Source organism: Cherax quadricarinatus, chromosome 75 (assembly GCF_038502225.1).
Source record: "Cherax quadricarinatus isolate ZL_2023a chromosome 75, ASM3850222v1, whole genome shotgun sequence".
Lineage (NCBI taxonomy): Eukaryota > Metazoa > Arthropoda > Malacostraca > Decapoda > Parastacidae > Cherax > Cherax quadricarinatus.
This window is the reverse complement of record NC_091366.1, coordinates 13557567-13566504: the sequence shown is the minus strand read 5'-3', so window position 1 is coordinate 13566504 and position 8938 is coordinate 13557567.

Sequence of the window (8938 nt, the reverse complement as noted above, 5' to 3'; positions counted from 1 at the left end):
AGTGAGTGAAGGTGTAATGCATCATAGTGACACTTGCCATGCCAGTGACTCAGCATATTTACAAGTGCATTCACACACAACAACAAGCTTCCAGAACCTCTACCAGTTCTAAGAACATGTCCAGTTACTATATGTGTATATATATGATAGAAAAATAGTAATAAACAACATTTCCTATTGTTGGTTTGTGTAAACATATTTTGTAAACAATATAATGACAACAATGTTTGTGCGGTTATTGTGTAGCGTACAACGAGTGAATACAGTAGACCGTCGTTTAACACGATTGGGACTTGCATGTTTTTGTTATAGCACAGTTGAAGAATTGAGGCATATTTTTGTTTAACACTCTGTAAAATTAGTTTAACACAGTTGCATAAGGGGAAACAATTTTGAGCGCGCGGTCACCTGCCGGGTGGGATGGTCTGTGGGTTAGTGGGTCACATCATTGTGTCAATGGGAGAGACTTATCGCTATCCCCCACCTCCCTAAGCCACCCACACCACCCTCATCATCAAGTGTTTAATGCTGACGAGACAAGTGGTTTTTGGAAAAAATGCCAACACGAACTTATATCAGTCAGCAAGAGAAAAGTGCACCGGGCTTCAAGACGGCAAAGGATCGCTTCACCTTGCTCCTTTGAGGTAATGCAGCAGGTGATTTCAAGTGAGCCCATGGTTATTTACCGCTCTAAGAATCCTCGTGCTTTAAAAGGTGTAGATAAAAACACCTTACCAGTAATTTGGAGGTCAAACCAGTCAGCATGGATGACTGAGGAAATATTTATTGACTGGTTTAACCCTTTCAGGGTCCGTCCCGTAGATCTACGGCTTTACGTTCAGGGTCCAAACCGTAGATCTACGCCATGAGCTCAGCTCACTCTGATAAACTGTGAGTGGTACATTTGGGCCTAGATATGAGAGAATACATCTATGTGGTATGTGTGCACCACATAAAACAGATCCTGCAGCACAATGTGTATAATGAGAGAAAAAAAATGAAATCATGATTTTTCGATTAAAACAGCAACTTTGCAGTGTTTTTTCGTATGTTTTTTATAGTTGTATTTGCGATTTCTTGGTCTCATTTGATAGAATGGAAGACATATTACAGAAATAGAGATGATTTTGATTGGTTTTAGCACTGGAAATGGCTTGAAACTGAGCTCAAAGTAGCAGAAATGTTAAATTTTTGCCGATATTCAAGAGTAAACAAACGACCTCACACGTCTAATACACGTCAGCTGGTGGGTCTAATATACATTCACAAATATGGTGATGATGTTTATACAATTATTACAGTATTGCATAACAGTAAATCTTCTATTTTTTGGTGTGAATAAAAATTCATTATGTGAATAAAAAATCAAAATGGAATTTATTTGTAAAGCCTCAAAACATAACTAATGAACAGAGGAAATGTTAGTTTAGTGCCAGGAATGCCTACATTGTTCATTCTGGACCCTATTTTGAAATTGGAATATTTTGAACTTTGTGTTAAATTGGCCAAATTAACAATTTCCGATCACTTTATTTTGTAGTTGAAACAGTTGACTTGGCGATTTCTTGTGCTCAATCGATAGAATAGAAGTAATACTAGTGAAATAGCTAAGAATTTGGTTGATTGGAATAATGTAATTGGCCTAAAATGGGAGTCAAAGTCGGCAAAATCGCCGATTCGTAAATATCGCTGACACATCAAAATTCGTGAGAGCATAATTTCGTCAATTTTCCACCAAATTTCGTACTTTTTGTTTTATTACCTTCACAAAAAGATTCTCTACGATTTCATAAGAAAAAATAACAAATTTTTTTTTTGAAAATTCTTGGACACTGGTGCGTGACTCCAGATTTGGGCCTTGGACCCTGAAAGGGTTAAGCATCACTTTATTCCTGAAGTCAAGTTTTAACTGCGCAGCAAGAACCTTGCATTCAAGGCTCTCTTCATTCTTGATAATTTCCGTACTCATCCACACGCTTTGCTGGATGTGACCCCACATGTAAAAGTTGCATTTTAACCTCCAAATACAACATTTCTGATACAACCACTGGATCGGGGAGTTAAGTCATTAAGTGTAACTACACAAAAAAAGTTAGGAAAAAAAATAGTTGCATCAGTGGACTCTTGACTCCAACCTGGCATTACCAAGCTTCTGGAATAAATTTAACATTGCAGATGCCATCAGCTTTGCTAGAAGTGCATGGAATGAAGTCCCCCAATCAACAGTAAATGCAGGCTGTGGAAAGTTATGGTCTTCTGTAGTTAATTCTTTCACTGATTTTCCCTTGCTTGAGAGTCAGGTCCAGGAAATTGTTGAGCTGGCAAGAAGATTACCAGGTGATGGTTTTGCAGATATGAATGAAGAAGATGTGAATGAACTCTTAGAAGATGATGATGATGATGAAGACAGGAGTCCAGAGGAAATGTTGGCAGAGCTTGATGCACAGATACAAGGGAGGGAGATAACAGAAGTTGAAGAAGAACCTGAAGAAAAACAGTTAACATTGCAGCAGTTACGTGAGAAGTTCCATGTTGCTGCTAAACTAACAGACTTTTTCAATGAAGAGGACCCTGACAAATCTAGAAGCAGTGCTTTGAAACAGGCTATAGGCCAGTTGATGATGCCTTACCATCAGCTGTATAATGTTCTTCTGGGTAAAAGAGCCCAGAGATCCATTACAGAATTTATGCACACCCCAGTACAACCATCGACTTTAGTATCAGAACCTCTACCATCCACTTCTGCCGACAACCAACAGCCATCCACCTCAGCCCAATAGGGCCACACCATCCATATCCACTCTCTTCACAATTATCCACAAACACCATTACCCACAGTTCAAGGTAAGAAATACTATTATTTCTATTGCATTTGTAGTCTTAAGCAGGAATATATCACGACAATGCATTACAATTACATATTCATTTTTATTTTGTAAGATCTGGAGGTCTAAAAAAAAAAAAGTTGTTTGGCTTTTTGGGGGCTCCCAGGAACATAACTCTATTTTTCCTACAAGTTTTTCAGTTTGTCTAACACGGTTTTGCCTAACACGGTGTTTTCAGGAACGTAACTAGTACCATGTTAAATGACCGTCTACTGCATATACAAAATATGGCTTATATTGGTGTCAGGCCATAAAAGTTACCTGAAAAAATAAAATGTTAAAAAATAAAAGAAAAAAGTAGAAAAAAAAAATTACTGGGTGACTGGCAGTCGGCGATGTTACCGTAAACGGTTCACTTTGTCAACTTCACACCTCCATATGTCAGTAGGTATTGATTGCAAAAATGTTTTTTTGACCTATAACACTCACAAAAACATTCTCCATCATTTCGTAATAAAAAAAATTATTTTTTTTCTAATTTTTTTTACCCTGAGAATGAGTTTAAGATCAGGGGTCTCGACCCTCAAAGGGTTAAGTAAACTTGGCAATAGCAAGAGGAAGATGGGTGAGCTTCACAACAATTAAGGCAAGAGGGAGGTAGACTACAAGATGTATTGGTATGGTCGGCAGTGTCATGGACCTGCAATATTTTGCTGGATGACCAAAATGCCAGCAGTTTTTACTGTTGTGGTGTGGGGATCACCTTGTGAACTTGCAAAGTGTCCCACAATATAAACTAAGGACGGAAGCTTACGGCAGTCAAAAGTTAAGCGAGCTACTTCACAAGGGTATAGTCTCCGCCTGCGGGGAGGAAGGACATAAGTATCTTCTTTCCGGATTGGGAGATCTTGGAGCTCAAGCTGTTCCAGAATGTCATCACCACATGTCTGGAAATTCTGTTGGACAATGGTATGAAGTAGACTGACCGTACTTCTACAAGAATTGAGAGAATGATGTTTTTCAATAATTACAGGAATAGCATCTATGGTTGTAAGGAGAGAAGGATCGCAAGCCTGACAAACCTTTTGTACCACAACAATGAGCATACCGCTCGAGAGCATGAAGGGATATATCTCAATCAACATGGCATTCAGGAGTGCCTTGCCAATACTATGATTGGAAAGATAGGCAGTAGAAGAAGTCGGTCACAGAATAAAAAACTTAGTCCATTGTGTATTTTGAAACATAGCATGTAAGGGGAGTGAGTGTCGTGCCGGTTTTTTCTGGGCAGAATGAGAAGGAAGCGAAGTACTGTGGACCCCCGGTTAACGATATTTTTTCACTCCAGAAGTATGTTCAGGTGCCAGTACTGACCGAATTTGTTCCCATAAGGAATATTGTGAAGTAGATTAGTCCATTTCAGACCCCCAAACATACACGTACAAACGCAATTACATAAATACACTTACATAATTGGTCGCATTCGGAGGTGATCGTTATGCGGGGGTCCACTGTATTATCAGATAACAGTCTCGGGCATTCAAGTGTAGGACTGGAGGCGGTCTGATGTGAGACGGGCAGGCAATCCAAAAATCGCCGCACCATAGAGGGAGAAGCTGGAAGCATGGTCCCCTCAGAGAAGGTTCCTTGATGTTGGTGAGGGGCTTTTGATTTAGGGAATTGGATCTGTGCTCCAGTTCTCCGAATTAAGCCTGAATGCCTTCCACATCGCTCCCCCAGGCACTGTATAATCCTACAGGTTTAGCGCTTCCCCTTGATTATAATAATAATAATGGAAGCATGGTCAAAGAAGTGCGGAGGGCAGATGTATCTAAGGAGTCAGGCAGAACCCCGGTACTTGGAGCAGGTGATGAAACGGCACCAGTAGGAGGTACAGGAGCATGAAATCGTAATGACAAAATTCATTACGAGTGAGTCATGTTGACAGCAGTGAGGGGACTTGAGCTAGAGTTCGTCACGGCCACGCTAGCTGGAGATTCGTCTGTAAAAACTTGCATTTGTGGTCACAGTGGTGCCTATGCTAACCTTCCTATGGTGTAGAAATATACCTAGTTGGATGAATCTTATTGTGGCTAGCTGGTCCAGTGGCTAACACGACGGTCTGGAGTTTTGAGACTCTCTGACTGCGGGTTCAAATCCCGCCCGTGGTATGGTTTGTTTGCAATCATGTCATTACAATTTCGTGAGTCATGTTGATGGCAGTGAGGGGACTTGAGCTAGAGTTCGTCACGGCCACGGTAGCTGGAGATTCGTCTGTAAAAACTTGCATTTGTGGTCACAGTGGTGCCTATGCTAACCTTCCTATGGTGTAGAAATATACCTAGTTGGACGAATCTTATTGTGGCTAGCTGGTCCAGTGGCTAACATGATGGTCTGGAGTTTTGAGACTCTCTGACCGTGGGTTCAAATCCCGCTCGTGGTATGGTTTGTTTGCAATCGTGTCATTACGACTCCTCCCAATCGTCCCTCTACTTCTCAGAGGTCCAAAAAATCTTTAACCCCCCCTTCCCTTCATCCACCTCCACATTTTACCTTCCTGTACCTGTATCTTCCTCTTTCACTGGCTCTGTTACAAGTGTGGAGGTTCATCCTCCTCCTCGTACTGTGCCTTCCTCCCCTGTCCCCTCCCAGGTTTCTTCCTCTTCTGCCACCTCCCAGGTTTCTGCCTCTTCTGCCACCTCCCAGGTTTCTGCCTCTTCTGTCCCCTTCCACACTTCTTCTCCAGTTCCCTCCACCCTTTCGCCCCCCCCTCTACCTTGGTACAGTCCATTACAGTTCCAATCTTTACTCATCCTCCCCCTACCATCTCCAATATTGTCTCCCATACGATGTCTCTGAATTCCGAAACACTTGAAGCAATCTCTGAATATATTGCAGAGACCAAACCATCAATGGACACTGATCCACCCTCTGTTCCTTCTCTCTCCTCTCCTCCATCCGCGCAACTCCTTTCTTCGCAGTGCACCGTTCCTTCGCTGCTTGGATGTTTTCCGCTGCCACCGCATGTGGACTTTTCTAACCCCTCTAGTCCATAGGTACCCTTACCTGCGGATTTCAGGTATCTTTATCGTTGCCAATCATGGCCTATTTACAGTTTAATATACGTGGCCTCAGGGGTAATCGGGGAGAGCTTCAGATGTTGCTCTCCTAGTTTTCCCCTGTTGGTGTTTGCTTACAGGAACCAAAATTACACTCTGCTGTTATCTATCCCATCTCAGGCTATAATTTATTGTATTCTTCAGATCCTTTTCCTGATGGGACCTTTAATGAAAGTGCCCTTCTTCTACGCACTGATATTCCGTACCATCAGCTATTTGTTCATACTTCGCTACATTACACAGCAGCCTGTATCCACTTGCATAGGTGGTATACACTCTGTACTTTGTATCTCTCTCCTTCTCAGGCATTATCTATCCCGGATATTGCCTTTCTTGTTTCGTCATTACCGCCACCACTTCTGTTACTTGGCGATTTTAATGCCCATCATTTCCTCTGGGGGGGTCTCACTGTGATTCCCGTGGCATTCAGTTAGAGGCTTTTCTTGCTACCCACCCCCTCCATGTTTTAAATACAGGTACTCACACCCATTTTGATCCTCAGATTAATACTCTCTCTTACATCGATCTCTCAGTCTGCTCTTCCTCCACCACATTAGACTTCACCTGGTCTGTTCTCCCGGATTTACATGACAGCGATCATTTCCCAATCATTCTTACTTCCCCTTCATATTCACCACCTCTCCGTAACCAACGCTGGAAATTTGATCAGGAAATTAGAACCTTTACTCACGACTAACTGTTTTGAGTGAGGTTCCTTCTTCGTCCTCCATTGATGAACTTTTACACCTCTTCTCGTCCTCCGTTTTGACCACAGCTTCTCATTCTATACCCCAAACTTCGGGCAGGCATTTTTCAGAAGTGCGTGCCTTGGTGGTCTCCTGCTTGTGCTCGTGCAGTACGTTTGAAAAGCGCTGCGTGGGGCAGGTACTGGTACAATAGAACCATGGAGAGACTACTTGATTTTAAGCAGAAGCGTGCGATCGCTCGCCGTGTCATCCATGACACTAAACGCACTTGCTGGCGAGATTATGTCTCCACCATCACCTCTACTTCCTCTATGAGTGCAGTCTGGAAAAAAATACGAAAACTGAGTGGTAAATATTCTTCTGACCCGGCTCCTGTTCTGCGGGTTGCCAGTGTTGATATAGCAAACCCACTAGATGTTGCCAATGAAATTGGCAATCATCTGGTCCATATTTCTCAGGGGCTCCATCTATGCCCCTCGTTTGTTTCCTCAAAGTCTGCCAAAGAGTTAGCGCCCTTGGACTTTTCTTCTCTCAGAGAAGAGCAGTATAATGTGCCTTTTACACTTCAGGAACTGGAGGCAACACTCTCAGCTTGCCGATCATCGGCAGCTGGGCCCGACGACATTCATATTCGTATGCTACTACATTTACATCAGTCAGCCCTTGCAGTCCTATTACGCCTTTTCAATCTTATTTGGTCACAAGGAGTTCTTCCACAGCTGTGGAAATCTGCCATTGTTCTCCCTTTCTGCAAACCGGGTACTACAGGACATGAAGCCTCCCACTATCGTCCCATTGCTCTTGCCAGTGCTGTTTGCAAAGTGATGGAACACCTGGTAAATAGACGTTTAGTGTGGTATTTAGAGACACACAACATTATTATTATAATCAAGGGGGAAGCGCTAAACCCGGAGGATTATACAGCGCCTGGGGGGGGGATGTGGAAGGCATTCAGGCTTAATTCGGGGAACTGGAGCACAGATCTAATTCCCTAAATCAAGAGCCCCTCACCAACATCAAGGAACCTTCCTTGAGGGGAGACACACAACAGTCTCTCCACTCGTCAATATGGCTTTCATAAGGGCCATTCTACCATAGACCCCTTACTACGCTTGGATACGTATGTTTGTAATACTTTTGCTAATAACCACTCAGTTATTGCCATATTTTTTGACCTTGAGAAGGCATATGAGGTATAATATTTTGGCCCAAGCCCACTCCTTAGGCCTCCGAGGCAATCTACCATCCTTCCTTAAGAACTTTTTAACTGACAGACATTTCCGTGTTCGGGTTAATAATGTGCTCTCCCCGGACTTTATCCAAGCTGAAGGTGTCCCCCAGGGATGTGTTCTGAGCACAGCACTTTTTCTCCTTGTTATAAATGATTTGGCCTCTAGTCTTCCATCCAATATTTGGTCATCACTCTATGTTGATGACTTTGCTATTGCCTGTGCAGGCGCTGACTGTCACCTCATTACAGTTTCTCTCCAGCATGCGGTCGACCGTGTTTCCAATTGGGCCACCACACATGGGTTTAAATTTTCCAGTACCAAAACTCACCAAATTACTTTCACTAGACGCTCTGTCATCTCCGATCATCCTTTGTACCTCTGTGGCTCCCGTATCCCTGAGCGTGATACAGTCAGGTTTCTAGGCCTCCTCTTTGACCGTAGGTTATCCTGGAAACCTCACATTACCTCTCTGAAGGCATCTTGTCACAGCCGGCTGAACCTTCTTAAAACCCTTGCTCATCTTTCATGGGGAGCTGATCGTCGAACTCTCCTTCGCCTACATTCCACCCTCGTTTTATCGAAACTTGATTATGGTGACCAGATCTATTCAGCGGCCTCTCCTGCTACTCTCTCTAGCCTTAACCCCATTCATCACCAAGGATTACGTTTATGCCTTGGTGCTTTTCGCTCTTCCCCTGTTGAGAACCTCTATGCAGAAGCGAAAGTTCCATCCTTATCCGATCGCCATGATGCCCATTGCCTTCTCTACTATGTACTCTCTCATGATTTTCGCAATCCTTCCATTTATAGAATGGTCACTGATGTTAGTAGACATTCTTTATTTGTTCGCCACCCGTTTGCTCCGTCCCTTCTCTCTTCGCCTACATTCGCTCGTTTTCTCTTCAGTTACCACCTTTCTATGTTCATGTAGCATCTCACTTTTCCCTACCCCCCTGGGAAATTCCAGCTGTTCGAGTCTGTTCTTTCTCTCTCCCTTGCTCGAAAGCCCAACTGTCTACGGTAGCTTCCCGCTCTCTTTTTCTTGACCACTTCCA